Source organism: Hemiscyllium ocellatum, chromosome 37 (genome assembly GCF_020745735.1).
Source record: "Hemiscyllium ocellatum isolate sHemOce1 chromosome 37, sHemOce1.pat.X.cur, whole genome shotgun sequence".
NCBI classification, from domain to species: domain Eukaryota; kingdom Metazoa; phylum Chordata; class Chondrichthyes; order Orectolobiformes; family Hemiscylliidae; genus Hemiscyllium; species Hemiscyllium ocellatum.
The window spans coordinates 41,793,108-41,810,013 of record NC_083437.1 but is presented as its reverse complement, the minus strand read 5'-3'; positions in this window follow the sequence as shown (position 1 = coordinate 41,810,013).

Here is a 16,906-nt window from a genome sequence, read left to right as displayed (position 1 = left end):
GTTCCTGCTCTTGACGACTGTTCAACAACTCCTGCTGGATAATGTGTATAAATGAATGTTGGACGATGATAGATCAAGCTGAGCTGCCACAGTACCCTGTCTGGGTGAGCACATGAAGGATGGCTCGTTAGGCTAAATTGCTGGCAAAACTCACATGACACAGAGGAGGAGAGGAGGGAATTAAAAATAACATTGCATTTAAGTTTGACATCTGGTGTAAGTAAAAGCTGCTTTGTTCCATAAAGAACAATTTCAAAACTGTAACATCAGAACAATACTTTCACAAGTCAGTAGTTCTCACAGGTACGACACTCAGCCCACAGCCCCGGAGTGGCAAAAGTGAGGACTGCAGATGCTGGAAATCAGAGTCTGGATTAGAGTGGTGCTGGAAAAGCACAGCCGGTCGGGCAGCATCCGAGGATCAGGAAAATCGACGTTTTGGGGAAAAGCCCTTCATCAAGACCACAGCCCAGAATATAGACTAAAGCGAACTACTGCAGATCCTGAAAATCTGAAATTCAAAACTGAAAAGGCTAGAAATACACAGTAGCTCTGGCAGCACCAGTGGGGAGAAGCAGGTTTAACGTTTCTGATTGAGATGACCTTTCCGAAACGTTAACTCTATCTTTTGGTGTACAGACGCTGCCAGATTCCTGAAGATTTCCAGTATTTTCTATTTATGGCATTAACTTCACCTGTAGATACTTGATGTTTCAAAACTGCATGATAAGAAGGACAATTTAAACTCCAGAACAGAACATAAGACTTGTTCTTCACAAACCATTCTGTAGCTGTATGAGACAGAGAAACTCTGCTTCAATGACTCTACATTCCTCTATTGTTCATCTCATCAGATGAGCACATAAAATAGGAACAGGAATCAACCATTCAGCCCCTCAAGCCTGTTCCACCATTAAATAAAATCATGGCTGGTCTATTTATTACCTCGACTCCTTAAGTTGTCCTACTCCCATATAACGTTTGACGCTGTTCTTTGTCAGTAGAGTCTACTGACTCTACAGAGTTCTAAAGATTCAAAACCTTCTTAAAGAAAAAAACTCCGCAGTCTTAAATGGCCAATCCCTTACTTTTAAATGTGTCTCTCGTTTTAGTATTCTCCACAAGGAGAAACATCCTCCCAGCATCCACCCAGTGAAGTTCCCAGCATCTACCCAGTGAAGTCCCTTCAGGATCATTTATGTTTCAATTAAACCATTTTGTGTCTTACCAATCCTCAGAAGATACAGGCCCAGCCTATTCAGCCTTTCCACAAAAGATAACCTCCTCATCCCCAGGTGTCATTCAACTGAGCCTTCTCTGCACTGCTTCTAACACATGTACCAACGTTCTAAAATGAGGAGAACAAAGCTGTACGCAGTGCTCCAGATGTGTACTCCTCACCAATGCCCTGTTCAACTCCTGCAGCAAGTTGTTACTTTTATGTTCCATTTCCTTTGCAATAAACACTCTGATTGTCTTCCTAATTACTTGCTGGACCTGCACACTAAATTGTGATTCACCTGCAACCGCACCTATCTTCATTAGATTTTGTACACTCAATCCCTCCATCCAGGCCATTTCTGATCCCTGTGGCAGATCACTCACAACATCCTGCCAACCCAAAAATGACCCTTTTCTCCACACCCCCTCCTTCTCGTTAGCTATCCATTTCCCTATGTTACCCCCAAACCATGAGATCTCACCCTGTGTGCCATTTTCACGTGCCACCTTATCATACTCCTTCTAGAGAACTAAGTATATTACACCCATTGGTTCCTCTTTATTTATATTGCTTTTTACATGTGCCCAAAACATTGATTCTCCTGCTCCTCGGATGCTGCAGGACCTGCTGTGCTTTTCCAGCACTACACTCTCCACTCTATAAAAGAGTCAGACATGATCTACCTGATCACATTAAGATTTTCAAAGAGTCCTGCTATAGCTTCCTTAATAATAAACTCCAACGTTTTCCCTGTGACAAATGTTAGGCTAACCAGCCTAATATGTCTTATATTCTGTTTGCTTCCTTTCTTGATTAGAGGAGTCAGCTTTGCAAATTTCTAATCTACTGGAAGCTTTCAAGAACATAAGGAATCAGAAATGTTCCATCAATGGGCTCCACTTGATATTAAGTTTGCAGTTACTGAGTAATTCTGGAGGATTACTGTTTGTCTTTGACATTTTCAAATAACCATTTTCTGATAAAATTTGGACACTAAGGTTTGGCTCCGTCAACTAGATAACATCCAGCAGCAGCGTATTGTCTTCGTTTACAGAGTTCCACCAAGAAATATCATAGTGTGGAAACAGTTCCTTCAACCCAACAAGTCCACACTAAGCTTCCAAAGAGTAACACATCCAGACCCATTCCCCTATCCTATTATCACCCCTGACTAACACAGCTAATCTAAACATCCCTGAACATTATGGGCAACTTAGAATGGCCAATTCACCTAACCAATACATCTTTAGATTGTGTGATGAAACCAGAGCAAACCCACGCAGAATGTATAAACTCCACACAGACAGGTGACCGAGGCTGGAATTAAACCTGGGTCCCTGCTGCTGTGAGGCAGCAGCACTAACCACTGAGCCGCCTTGAAGAACTAGATACATAATCCTTCACTGAATCTGAATCAATGCCAGCTGTGTGTCCTTTGCTCATCCTCTCTGGTGGGTAGCTTACTGTGGTGGTACTGAAGGAGTCAGATGGGGACTCGGTTCTTAAATAACGAGGTGATGTTAAATTTACGACATCACCCTTACCTGGGCTAAAACACATTGAAATAGTGGTTTGCTGATACACAACTTACAACTGTGATTGCCTATATAGGGGCTTCGATTCCCCTGGAAGTGGACTGGTGTTGCTTGCTGGGCTAAAGTGCCTTTGTATGGTCTTTTAATGCAATTATAAACCTGGTTTTCTGCCATGGGTGAATCGCTGGGTTTAGCCCTGTTATTCCTGTTATGAGGAATTTCTGGTGAATGTGGTAAGCAGCAGATCACCAGATAAAATGCAACCCCACAAAAAGTTCCTGATCTCAGCCGACTATACTCGAACTTCAGTGAGATGAAGATCAGAGAAAGAGTCAACTAAATCTCCGATTTCTCTCATGAGCTGACAGAATGATGTCCGGGTGGAGACAGTGGAAGAATGCAAGGAGCAAGAAAAGGAAAACTGTTCTAACAAGAAGGAAAGCTCACCTTCCAAAGACCAGTGCAGCAGAGAGAGAAATCTTTTTGAATCCTTTGGGAAATCTCGGACACAACATGTTTCCTGTAGTGCACAAGATAAGACAGTTAGCTAAATGTGCCATGATCTTACCACATCATAGGGCTGTTCTCTCCTTCGAGTTAAAAATCACATAACATCAGGTTATAGTCCAACAGGTTTATTTAGAAGCACTAGCTTTTGGAGCGCTGCTCCTTTGTCATTAGAGGATCACCACACCTCAGTTGAGGAGGGGGAGATTGAGACAGAGTATTCTCAAGGTGCCCTCAGTTGGGAAATTGGACCCATGTTTAATGCTGTTGATATCACACTGAATTTCAAAACAGCCATCCTGCCAACTGAGTTAACCAACCCCATAAGATAATCATGCAATTACTCAATTACTAGGTCTGAACTACCAAAACATAATCCTTCAGGTTAGTACATCTGTGAGGTTGCTTAGTCCTGGCTTGTAGCCCACTGATTTTGAAAATTTGACAGATGATCTGTTTGATGTGTTAAAAATAAAAGAGATGTTTAAGGGAGTTGATAACAGATAAGCTCAATCCTCTGGTGGAGTAAATCCAGAACAAAGGAACAATATCAGAAAATCTGAGCAAACATTCAGGTGTGGAGTCAGGAAGTAGACTAAGGGGAGATAATGGTCTGGTGGTGTTATTGCTAGAGAATTAATCCAGAGACCCAGTTAATACAGTATTGTGGGAGCCCGGATCTGAATCCCACCCTGTCAGGTGGTGGATTTTGAATTCAATAAAAATCTGGAATTAATAAAGATGACCATGCGTCTGATTGTTGGAGGAAAACCCATCTAATTCACTCATGTCTTTTAGGGAAGGAAATTTGCCATCTTTGTCTGGCCCCCAACTGACTCCAGACCCACAGCAATGTGGGTGACTCTGAATTGCCACGTGGGGTCATTAGGAATGGGCACAAAATGATGGCCTGACCAGTGACATGCACATGCTGTCAAAGTTATTGAAGTCTAGAACCATTCACCTCCCAAAACAGGCTGTGAAAAAACAGGGGCCCAACTGACAAGCCTGAGATTGCTGGAGTAACAAGGGAGAGTCAAGTCAGGGAACTAGATTAAAGGGACAGATCTGATAGGATAGCAAGGCAGGTTTGAGAGCCTGAATGGCCATGCTCTGTTCTGATGTAGGTGACACCTTCCCATCTTAAGCCACTATTAACCCAATTACACTTTCACGTGAGCATCCACAAGCCTCCATTGTCCTGAGCAAATGGGAATTTCACTGTCAATCTAGCAGCTCATTCTATAATAACCTATAGCCCACCTGACATTCAGGACTATAATTTAATATTCTCAGCTTGTGCATAAATTATCCACCAAAATCATTCAGTTGAATCAGAGTCTTACAATCCATGGTGACCACCTACTGTGCACACAATTTGTCTCAATTATTTGATCTCAGCACTAATCATTTAGTATTATCCAATTGCAATGTAGGAATAAATATTAAAATTGGGGTCTTTCACAAACCTGCCAACTGATATTTGCTGCTTGGGAGATCATTATCAAATCATTTTTCTCAAATGATGGTTCATTGCATTCAAGACTCATCCATTTCCTTCAGATTCCTTATCCGTTGGACACTAACATCTTGCAAAGAGACCACTAAGGAGTTTCTTCACTCCATCCTCTTCAATTCCTTTGGAGATGGTTACTACATACCTCTTCTCTGTCCAACCTTCAGCTTCCGATGGATTGACCCACTCCCCTTTACCTGCTGCCATGTTGGGCCTTAGTATTTTGTCGGGTTTGAAATGAAATTTCCACTATTTATCAAATGCAAAGCTGCTTCTGGGGGCTTGGGTTTTGTTGTTTCAGCATTGGTTCCCATCAAGAACTCTTAGCTCTCAATTAAGTCCAGGCTCCTCCTCGATCTGGAGGGATTCACATTCAGTGATAGTAAACACTTGTGTTATCAAGAAAGACTTGCATTTATCTAGTGCTATTCACCTCAAAGTGCTTTACAACTTATGATGTACAGTCATTATTATAATAATGGTAAAGTCACCATCGTTCCAACTTTTGGAATTCTCTAGCTCAGAGTGTTCATAGAATCCCTACAGGGTGGAAGCAGGCCATTTGGCCCATCAAGTCCACACTAATCCTCCAAAGAACATCCCAGCCAGACCCAGCACCCAGCACCCATGCATTTACCATGGATAATCCACCTACCTCGCACATCCCTGGTCAGTATGGGCAATTCACCCTAGCCTGCACAACTTTAAATTGTGGGAGGTACCCAGAGTACACCCCGCAGACGTAGGGAGAGCATGCAAGCTCTTCGCAGGCAGTCACCTAAGGCTGGGATTGAACCCCAGACCTGTGCATTGTGAGGTGGCCATGCTAACTACTGAGCTACCGTGTCACCCTATTCATGGGAGCTCAGTCATTGAATTTGTTCAAGACAGACAGTGACAGTTTTCTAGATACTAATGGCATTACAGCATAAGGGATAGGATGAGAGAATGACATTGAGGTAGATGCTCAGTAAGATCTAGAATGGCAGACCAGGCTTGAGGGTGGAATGGCTTAAACCTGTTCCAATGTCTCTACGTTTCTTTCTCTATGACCGTTACATTTATAATCCCCCTACCCCATCCTTCCACAGACTCTCAAAACTGTGAATTGCTGGCATTTGTTTCTTTCTACTGTCAACAAGGAACAACATGACATCATTATACCATTGCGGTTTATCTTAACCTTTCCTCCTCGTCGTTTCACCCCGCATTAAAAAAGACATCACTGTACATTCCTTGTCTGACATTCATTTGTTGAATTAGGCAGCAGAAGACTTTCAGAGACTTGCAAAGGTTTTGTTGCAAATCCATAGTTTACACAATAACCAGCCTTTACCTTCCTCTTTTGGAACTTTTCTTTATTCGGAAGCCAAACATTTCCCATTGGAGAAAGAAACAAGCTCTATATTGTTTGAAATCTGTCACCAAATCACCCACTTGGCCACGTGGACAAATTATAAACACTGCCCACTGTCACAACACTGCTGCCTCACAGTGTCAGAGACCCAGGGTTCAATTCCACCTTCGGGCGACTGTCCGTGTGGAGTTTGCACGTTCTCACTGTGTCTGCATGAGTTTTCACCGAGTGCTCCAGTTTCCTCCCACACTTCAACGATGTGCAGGTTAGGATGGATTGGCCAAGCTGGAGTAGGCAAAAGTGAGGACTGCAGATGCTGCAAACCAGAGTCTAAATTAGAGTGGTGCTGGAAAAGCACAGCAGGTCAGGCAGCATCCGAGGAGCAGGGAAATCAACGTTTCGGGCAAAAGCCCTTTCCTGATGAAGGGCTTTTGCCCAAAATGTCGATTTTCTTGCTCCTCGGATGCTGCCTGACCTGCTGTGTTTTCCAGCACCACTCTAATTTAGACTCTGCCCGAGTTGAGGTGCCCACAGTGTCCAAGGATGTGCAAGCTAAGTGGGTTAGCCATGGGAAATGCAGGATTGCAGGAATAAGGTTGGGGGGGGGGTTACTGGGTCTGAGTGGGAATCTCTTTGGAGGGTTAGTGTGGACTCGATGGGTCAAACAGCCTATTTCCACACTGTAAGGGTTCTATAATTCTATAAAAAAGGTGGGGAAAGTAAAGGAAGGAGCTAAATCGAAATGGTGTCATTTTATGTTTTATAATTAACATTTTCAGAGATGTTATCACGCACCTCGAGTGTAGATTAGTACTTGAACACAGGCCTCCTAACTCAGAGGTCAGATGAGAATAAGATATCTCAAACATTTGAGCACCAGGCGAAGCAACCAATTTGACATTGCTATCCTTCAGTAGGAACCTGAGTGCTGTTCACCACCAACAGGATGTTGCCTTTAGGGCACAGTGATGTCATGCCTATCACACAAATAAGTGATGCGGTATATCAATTTTATTTTTGGTGTGGTGTCAGTTATGTGACTGTACATCCCAAAGACCTGAGGGTTGTGTTAAACAGCACATCCCTTCATCTGCTCACAATGACCAAGGTACTGACTGTACCTAACCAGCCCGGGCTGCAAATCTTCAAAATACAATCTCCAATGTTAGGTATAATTCCAAGATTGAACATCATCTGCTAAATAATCCCGAGTGTGCTTGGTCTCACAGTGTGTAGCACTTGTGCCTTTTCAAAACGACACACCATAACACAGGCAGAAAGAACGTGCGCTGTGCCAGTTTCAATTTAATAAGCATTGGCTTTTCCTGGTTCATTCTTCAGGACAATGGCTTTACTGTTACAATTTATAGTTAAACAAAGGTTGACAGTAAACTGTCAGTCATCGTCGAACTGGTGCATTCTTCATGATATCACCTCTGCCCATCAGAGCCCACTTACCAAACAATTATTTATCACTCCCCATACAGTAGAAAATTTGCATTTTCTTTTACATTAGTACACTTACAAATGATCTGATGAGTGCCTGATGAAAAGTTTCAATAATTCGTTTCATCAATGCTCAAGTTGGAATCTCGGTTTTATTGTGTAGATGGAACAATAATTACGAATTCATGCCATTGACAAGAAGTGTTCCTGGGCTCAGTGCGTGGCCCTGTGGAATGGGATTACACTCTCTGGGGACTTTAGAAGGATTGTGTGGCCTTCACTGGGTAGGTGCTGAGACCTTATCTTCCAGACTCAAGAGTCTAGCGAGAAGGAGTATATTCTCAGAATAGCGATCAAGTACTTAGGACCAAATTGAAGAGAAATTTCTTCACTAAGAAAATTATGAACCTTAGTGGCTGAGCACTCAATGTCTTCAAAGAATTTTACAGGTGCACAATCAAAGACTGAGATTTTTGACTTGAAGGAAATCGAGGGTTCCGGGGATATGCAGTAAGGTTGATTTAATGCCTCTTGAAGAGATGAATGTTTAACCCCTACTTCAATTTCTCATGGTTTCTGAGCAAAGAGGACGGTGTTTGGAATTCAGGATCTCCTTTGATGAGGTAGCATCACTAACACAGCATGGCTGTTTATCAGAGCTCTCACCAATTTCATTCAGGTCACAATAAAGAAAAGGGTTAGATCACCACACTGTTATTTTAATTTCTTTTTATGGTTAGAAATTTGTTTGACTGCTGAGGTTTGTATAACAGTTTGGGTCCACCATGAGTTCTGCAACAGCTTCTACTGCAATCTTAGACCATAAGAAATAGGAACAGGAGGAGGCCATTCAGTCCCTTGAGCCTGCTCCATCATTCAATAGGGTCATGACTAATCTAAAATTCCTCACGTCCATTTTCTTGCCCTTTCCCTGCAACCCTTGTTCCCCCAACTAATCAAGAATCTATTGATCTCAGCCTTAAATGTATGCAAGGATTCTGTCCCCACAACTCTCTGGGACAAGGAGTTCTAAAACTCACAATCTTCTGAGAGAAGAAATTCTTGCTCATCGCAGTTTTAAATTGGCACCTCTTTATTCTCAGACAATGCCTCTGGTTCTAGACTCTCCCATGAGGGGAAACATCCTTCTCAGCATTTCCCCTTGTCAAGCCCCTTTAGAATCCGATATGTTTCAAAAGATCAATTCTCGAGTAGAGTCCCAACACGTTTAACCTTTACTCACAAGACAATCCCTCCACAAGGTGTTCTGTGGTAAATACTGCTCTTCAATTCACAAATGCAACAATGGAAAATGAGTTTACCTGAAACAGTACTACAGACAGGCAAATGCACTAATAGAAACAAATGCATTTCAGGCTACTATAAGCAGGTGCAAATATGAACCTGTGTTTATTCTGTATCATAATTTTTTAATCGTTGACCCATTTATGAAGTTGCTGATAAAAATTAAAATGACATTTGAACAGTAATGCAGAAGAAAAGGTACAAACAATTTAAGCTTTCTTTAAATTTACTTGAAAGTGTTCAAGGTCACAATGCACAACGTTATCTCACATAACTTTTACTCTGCTTGATGCTAAATTCATTGGCATCTACATTCCTCACTATTGAAGTGCTTCTTTTTATAGCTCTCAAAAAGATGTCAAATATTGCCTACTTGTAACCTTTTAAAGACACAGTTCTCATTATCTGGAGACCATTTTTGGACACATGTGGCGACTTAAAAAGGCGAGTTTCCTTAATCTTTTTAAACCTTGCCTGGGAGTTAGCAAACTGTGACATGTACTCTGCCAGAACTGGATTGTGTTGGGATAAATTTGCCCTTTTCTGACAAATTCCAGCCTATCCGCTGATTTGTGGCTATTGATGCTGAGCTTCAATGGCACATAAATTAACAAGGACATTTTACCTCGCAAAAAAAATTAAATGCGAGATGAAGAACAATTAACACAGATCTCCTGGAGTGAACAGGAGGGGGCAGGGAGCTGATGTTTACACATAAAGGATAATATTAGACCATCAATATACTGCTCTAACAGTGAAAGAAAACAGGATTATTTTAAAATTTGGTGTGTCTGCGGGTTGTTGTACGTCTGTCACTGAATTCACAGAGGGATTGCTCAGATTGATGGTGTAGTTTAATAATTGTTTTGTTTGAGGTGCTGCCTCTTCATCTGTCATTGTGCAAAAAACACGCCCTTTTAATATTTATATTTATTCAGATTTAATCATTTTTATTGCACATTTAATATTCAGAACACTATCAGTCCTTTAGCCTTTTAATTCTCACTGGGTTTGAATTATTCAGAAAAAGATAAGTTTTCCCGTAATGGTAGCTTCTGTCTGAACTGTAACTAAATAAATCCCTCAAATTAGGAGGCAGAAGTGAGATGTTTTGTTCTGTGAGTAAAGTTACAACAAAACAGTATACTGATCAGCAATTATGAACCTGCCGCAGTTTATCAAATAGCTTTTCTTGAAAAACAAGAGTACAATATATTCCAAAGGCTCTGAATTTTTCATGTGGCTATCTGTTTCATCACATTTCAACCCATTTTCCTCAACCCCACCACAGTCTGAGGCATGTCCTGTTATATCGGTGAGCTGTCACAACAACTTGAGAAGTCACACCAGGAGCAGACTATTTGCATGTTGTCTAGCTTCCAAACAGATCATGGCTGATCTACTGCATCAGCTTCACCTTCCTTCACTATCTCCATATCTATCAAGATTTAGAGGAGCTGGTATTGGCCTGGGTGGACAAAGTTAAAAATTACACAACACCAGGTTATAGTCCAACAAGTTTATTTGGAGTATCCACAACCACCTGATGAAGGAGCAGCGCTCCAAACCCCTAGTGCTTCCAAATAAACCTGTTGGACTATAACCTGGTGTTGTGTGACTTTTAACTCCATATCTATCAATTCCCTTCACAAGAACACCAGAGAGTTTGGTAAAAATTCACTGACATGAAACATTAACTTGGATATTCTCACACAAATCCTGTTGAGTACTGCTTTGATATTCTGCTTTATTTGAGAGTTGACCACATTGCCATGGATCTCAAGAAGCAAAATGGAAGAGCCAACATAAGGTAAATAGGCAAAGTCTTTTCCCTGGGGTCAGGGAGTCCAGAACTAGAGGGCATAGGTTTAGGGTGAGAGGGGAAACTTTTTCACGCAGATGGTGGTACGTGTATGGAATGAGCTGCCAGAGGAAGTGGTGGAGGCTGGTACAATTGCAACAGTTAAGAGGCATTTGGATGGGTATATGAATAGGAAGGGTTTGGAGGGATATGGGCCGGGTGCTGGCAGGTGGGACTAGATTGGGTTGAGATATCTGGTTGGCATGGACTGGTTGGACCGAATGGTCTGTTTCCATGCTGTACATCTTTATGACTCTATGACTATATTAGATATACCTTTTCTTTTGAAAAAATCCAACAGCTTCATTGTCAACTTTATTGCTATTGGCTTTTCATTCTAGATCTCTTTCATTGATTGAAATTAGATTTCCTCATCTTTTGTGGTTGAATTTGAATACATATTCCAGATCTGTGTCATCAAGTGTAAATGTTTCATTAAGTTTGGATTGGATGAAAACTTCAGAACAAACTTAGTTGGCTATATTGAACTAGTTGGACAAGGGAATGTTTATTATCCATGGCGAATTGCTCTTGAGAAGAAGCCACTTTATTGACATGTGTAGCCTGTGTGATGTAGTTAGCCCCACAGTGCTGTTAACAAGGGGGCTGCAGGGTTTTGACCCAGCGACAGCAAGGAAATAGCGATATGTTTCCAAGGCAGGATGGTTTGTGAATAGGAGGGAAACTCGAAGGTGGCGGTGTTTCAGTGCTCCTGCTTCTGAGGTGGTAGATGTCACGGGTTAGAAGATGCTGTTGAAGGAGACTGGGTGAGTTTGTTGCAGTGTCTTGTAGATGGTACACCTTGTAGCCACGGTGCCATGGTGGGGGAGGAGGTGAATGTTACAAACCACATCTTTTCATTTCCTTTTTTTGTGAACTGTGAATGAAAAACAGAAGATACTCTTTCAAGCCAAAGGAGACCTTGAAAAGAGGTGACTGAATATCAACTGAGGGTGGCATCAAGGAGCCCTAGCAAAACTAGAATCAATCTGAATCCAGGGGCAAACTCTCCACTGGTTGGAGTCATACCTGGCACATAGGAAGTTGGTTGTTGGAGGTCAGTCATCTCAGCTCCAGGACATCTCTGCAGGAGTTCCTCAGGGTAGCGTCCTAGACCCAACTATCTCCAGCTGATTCATCAATGACCTTCCCTCTGTCATAAGGTCAGAAGTGGGGATGTTCCCTAATGACTGCTCAATGTTCAGCACCATTCACGATTCCTCAGATACTGAAGCAGTTCATGTTCAAATGCAATAAGTTCTGGACAATATCCAGTTGAGCTGACAAGTGGCAAGTAACATTCATACCACACAAAGGCCAGGCAATGACCATCATCAGTAAGAAAGAATTTAAATACTGGCCTGAAAAATCAATGCTGTTACCATCGCTGAATTCCCCATCCTGAGGGGTCACTATTGACCAGAGACTGAACTGAACTCATCACATAAATATAGTGGCTACAAGAGCAGGTCAGAGGCTGTGAATACTGCAAAGTCCTGCAATTCTCACCTTAAAGGGTATTGTGGGTCTACCTACAGTACACGGACTGCAGCATTTCAAGAAGCTCACCCCCACCTTCTGAAGGACAGCTAGGAACGGATAATAAACGTGGCCCAGCCTATCGGTGAATGTTTAAAAAGGCTGCAAACCACGTTTAATGGCACACTTTGTGAGTTATATGTAATGTGACATTTCTATAGAACAGTAAGAGCCGATTCGGATATCATATAAGTGATGGGTTTTGAACAACAGGAAAACTGCCTGGTAACAGCGTCCTCATTGGCTGCTGCTTGGAAAGCTGGGCTGACACTCCAGAATGCTGCACTGTTGAAAGATTTGTCTGTTGGATGAGATGTTAAGCTGTAGCTCTTGTCTGTAGGATCCCACTGTATTACTTCAAAGAACAGTAGGGGAGTTATTGCTGGTGTCCTGGCTAATATTTATTCGTCAATTGACAGCACCAAAATCAATATCAGATTCCTGTTTGTGGGAGATTGCAAAGTACAAATTGGCTGCTGCATTTCCTGTAATCAAGTAGTGACCAGACACCTATGAAACTGGGAAATGTTCCCACCAGGAAATGGTGTGAAGGAAGAATCGTGAGGATGGTGTCCATGGTTTGGAGTATAATTAAGGGGCAGAAAATGCTTTAGTTTAGAAGAAGTCAAATGAAAGTAGATCTCATGCGACAAAATACAAAGAATTGAAATGTGAAATTCTAAGTTCTCATCCCTTAGCAACCAGCAATGCTAACTAATCAAAATTGATGATGCATGTGAAGAGACTTTCTTCCTGTAATTATTATCTGCGATATTTCAGGTGAGGTAGCCAGAAACATTCAAGGAAATGCCATGATGGGCCATAGTCCACCATTGGTTTGAAAGTATGCATTAGATGGTGCGAATGGTCTTTCTCCTCTGTGCCTGGCTATAGTGATAGGATCCAATCTTTCAATGCTGTGTAAAGGTCCAACATGAAACAATTTTTGATTCATTTCAAGTCAACTCCGATTGGAGTCAATCTTCGCGTTGAGTGTTTGTTGACTGATTGGGTTGGGCATGTAGGACATTCACCTGGGAAACTGTGTGAGAGGTCTGAGCCATTTTCACAGTCAGGCTTCATTACTTTATGATTGGTGAGCTGTCCTTGAATCTCCAGATGTTGCGTAGTCAGTCCAGGCATCTTTCGAGCAGAGATCACTAATTGATATCTGGTCAGGGGCAGAAACAGGATCAATTATTACATCCCAGCCCCCACCCCCACCCCACTGTTATTCCACCTGACTCAGCACTAATCACCTGTTGGAGTGCTATAGGGAGATCCTTCTTGTCTGATCATGGAAACAGTGTAGCTGACCCATGCTGTATCTGACCTACTACTACAGGTTGACACAGGAACAAAGGGCATACGAACAGGACTGAATCTACTTAGCTATTGAGAAGGATCATGCTGGATCTAGTTGTGGCCTCCATCCTACTTTCTTTGTCTGCCATTCCCCTCTCCCCCTAAAGCCCTTGACTGCATGGTCTATCAGAAATCTATTGAACTCAACCTTGAGTCATTTCACTGAAATGGTCTCCACTACCTTCTCTGGAACAGAAGTCTACAGACTAATGACTCTCGGAGATGAGATACATGGGCTAAGTTAATGTTCCAATTGAAATCACTGACATTCTTCAACTGGATGAAGACTAAACGATAGTTTTCTGTCAATTTTGATTCATATGTAATTAAAATAAGTCCATTTATTTAAAGTTTTCTGCAAATTTGTTTCTGATGAGGAAAGTCAGATATTTGTCACTTCTTTATCTACAATTGCCCATGTCTGGAGTCTACAATAACTAAGTAATATATTCAAAGTAATAATTCCCAGTAAATAGATATTCCAAAAGTCAATTTGGCCGTTCCCTGTGTAGTAAGCACCAGAGTGAAAAGGAAGATTATCTTTGAAACTAATGAGTGGAATAACCAAGACCAAGGGCACAGTCATTGAATGTAAATTTCAACAATTTCCAAATATCTAGTTAAATTTAAATCAAACATCAGTAAGGGTAGAGAATCATATTACAGCCAGTTGAAGTAAATACATGAAGATTATTTAAAATGACAATAGAAAGATCGATCACTGATTATCATGAAGCTGATCCAGATAATTTTAACGAAAGACAAAGCAAAACCTATAACAATATCAAGTTCGAAATGTAGGTGATTGGAAAATGGCAAGCAATGAAATGAATATATAGCATCGTTCTCCACCAATGAGAAATGTGAATATATTTGAAATATAGCGAATCTCTAACAGGTGGAGTTAAATCCCTCAGGGACAGGCAAAAAAGGGTGGACTGTAAATAATAGTCTTGGATGCAATTGAGATAGTCCAACAAGAGTAGGCATGGACTGGGGAATTACTTTGCCTTACTCTGGCCATGGAGAAGATGCTCAAGATGATTTTGTGGAATATTATTAACCTTCATATAAAAAGCAGAGTCTATAATGGGTAAACAATATGGTTTTTCGATGCAAGGGTTCCGTAATCTGGAATCTCTTTCAGGGCATAAATAAATGAATGGACAAGGTATACATTTATTCATTCATAGCATTCGGGTGGCACTGGCTGGGTTGGTATTTATTGCCCCTGAGAAGGTATTACTAAACTATCTTCTCGAACCACTGCAGTCCACGTGCTGCAGGCAACGCCCACTGTGCTCTCGATGGGAAGTTCCAGCAGTGACATTGCAGTAATGGCAATGTATTTCCAAGTCAGAATGGTGAGTAGCTTAAAGGGAAACTTGCAAGGGATGGTGTTGCCATGTATCCACAGCCCTCGTTCTTTGAGATAGAAGTGGCTGTGGGTTTGGCAGGTGGGGTCTTAAGGAGTTTTGGTAAGTTTCTGCAGAGTATCTTGTAGACAGGACACACTGCTGCTACTGAGCGTCAGTGAGGGAGGGAGGGAGTGTTTGTGGATGTCCTGCCAATCAAGAGGGCTGCTTTATCCTGGATGGTGTTGAACTTCTTGAGTGTTGTTGGAGCTGTACCCATCCAGGGCAAGTGGGGAGTATTCCATCACACTCCTGACTTGTGTCTTGTTCATGATGGACAGGCTCTGAGGAGTCAGGAGGTGAATTATGCCCTGCAGTGGTTGCAGGTTTGGAAGGTGCTGTAAAAGACATGTTGGCAGCTTGCTATAATGAAACTTGTAGTTGTTACACCATAGCCACTGTGCAGCAAGGTTTAACAAGTGAATCGTCAACGTTTAGTCATTAATTGTAATTTAGCTGTATTTTCAGATAATGTTAAAATGTAAGGCTTTTACAGCAAATTACTCGTCATGGACACAATAGAAAACTAACTAACAGCTTTGAAACTAGGAAACTTAGTAAGAAGGAGAACTTAATTACAAATGGAGAATCCTCTGTCTTGAATATAATATAAAATGATACCAAGGCAGGTGTGGAATCTTTACAATGAGTAACACAGATAAGAAGGAAGGTATGTTGTCTAATATTTATTATAGGATGTGGGCAGTTAGCCATTATTTGTTGCATGTTCCTAGATGACCTTGAAATCGATGTATTATTATCCATACTAATCTTTGTAACCAAATGACAAGTTACTTGAAAGAATCAGAATGGATAAAGTGATTGAATTCCATGTGGAATTTTATGTAGATAAATATTAGACGACACAGATTAGAATGGGAAAATTCCATTCACTGTGGACTGGGTCTCCATAGAATTAGACAGAAAAACAAAAAGGTTTGGTTGTAGTTATTGACCTTTTATTGAAAGTATACCGAGGAAGTATGAACTGTTGACAGCCCTAGTTAAACACCCAGACTGGCCTCCGTAATATTCAATCATCAGTTGAAGCACTCCACTATAAATGTGCCTTAAGGTTTGGTTTGAAAGAGGTTTGCTTGATTTGTTGCCCTTTCAGGCACTGGGAACTCAAATGGGACGTTTATTGGTTGGAATGGAAAGATTTAAACTTTGTGAACCCACTTTTAGAAAAGCAAAGAATGATTACCAATCGGCAAAGTTCACACTAGAGTAGCAACGATGAATAAAAAAATGTGAAAAATGCTCCTGTCCAGTGAATGTTTTAGACACCTTAGCTAGAATTTGGAAAAGTACAACTCTTTGTATACTTCCTCTTATTCTTACTTTCCAAATTGACTGACCGTTTTGAATCACTCAAAATCACTGAATGTACAACTCAGACAGAGGTCATTTGGTCCATCAGGTCCACACCAGCTCTCCCAAGGAGCAATTTATTTTGTGCTGTTCTCCTGCCTTCCTAATCACTTGAGTGAACCTGCCTCCCCGCTAACCACCCCCCTACACTCTTAGACAGTACATTCCAGACCCTAGCCCCTTGAGTGACCTCTCCCCGCCACACACTCTCAAACAGGGCATTCCAGACCCTAGCCCCTCGAGTGAATCTCCCCCTCGCCCACACTCTCAGACAGGACATTCTACACCTATTGAGTGAACCTGCCTCCCCCACAGTCAGAAAGGACACTCCAGACCCTAATCCCTCGAGTGACCCTCCATGTCCCGCCACACTCTCAGACAGGACACTCCATACCCTAACTACCCCCTAAATGAACAGGTTTTTCTCATGTCACTTTTGCTTCTTTTACCGATCAGTTTAAAAC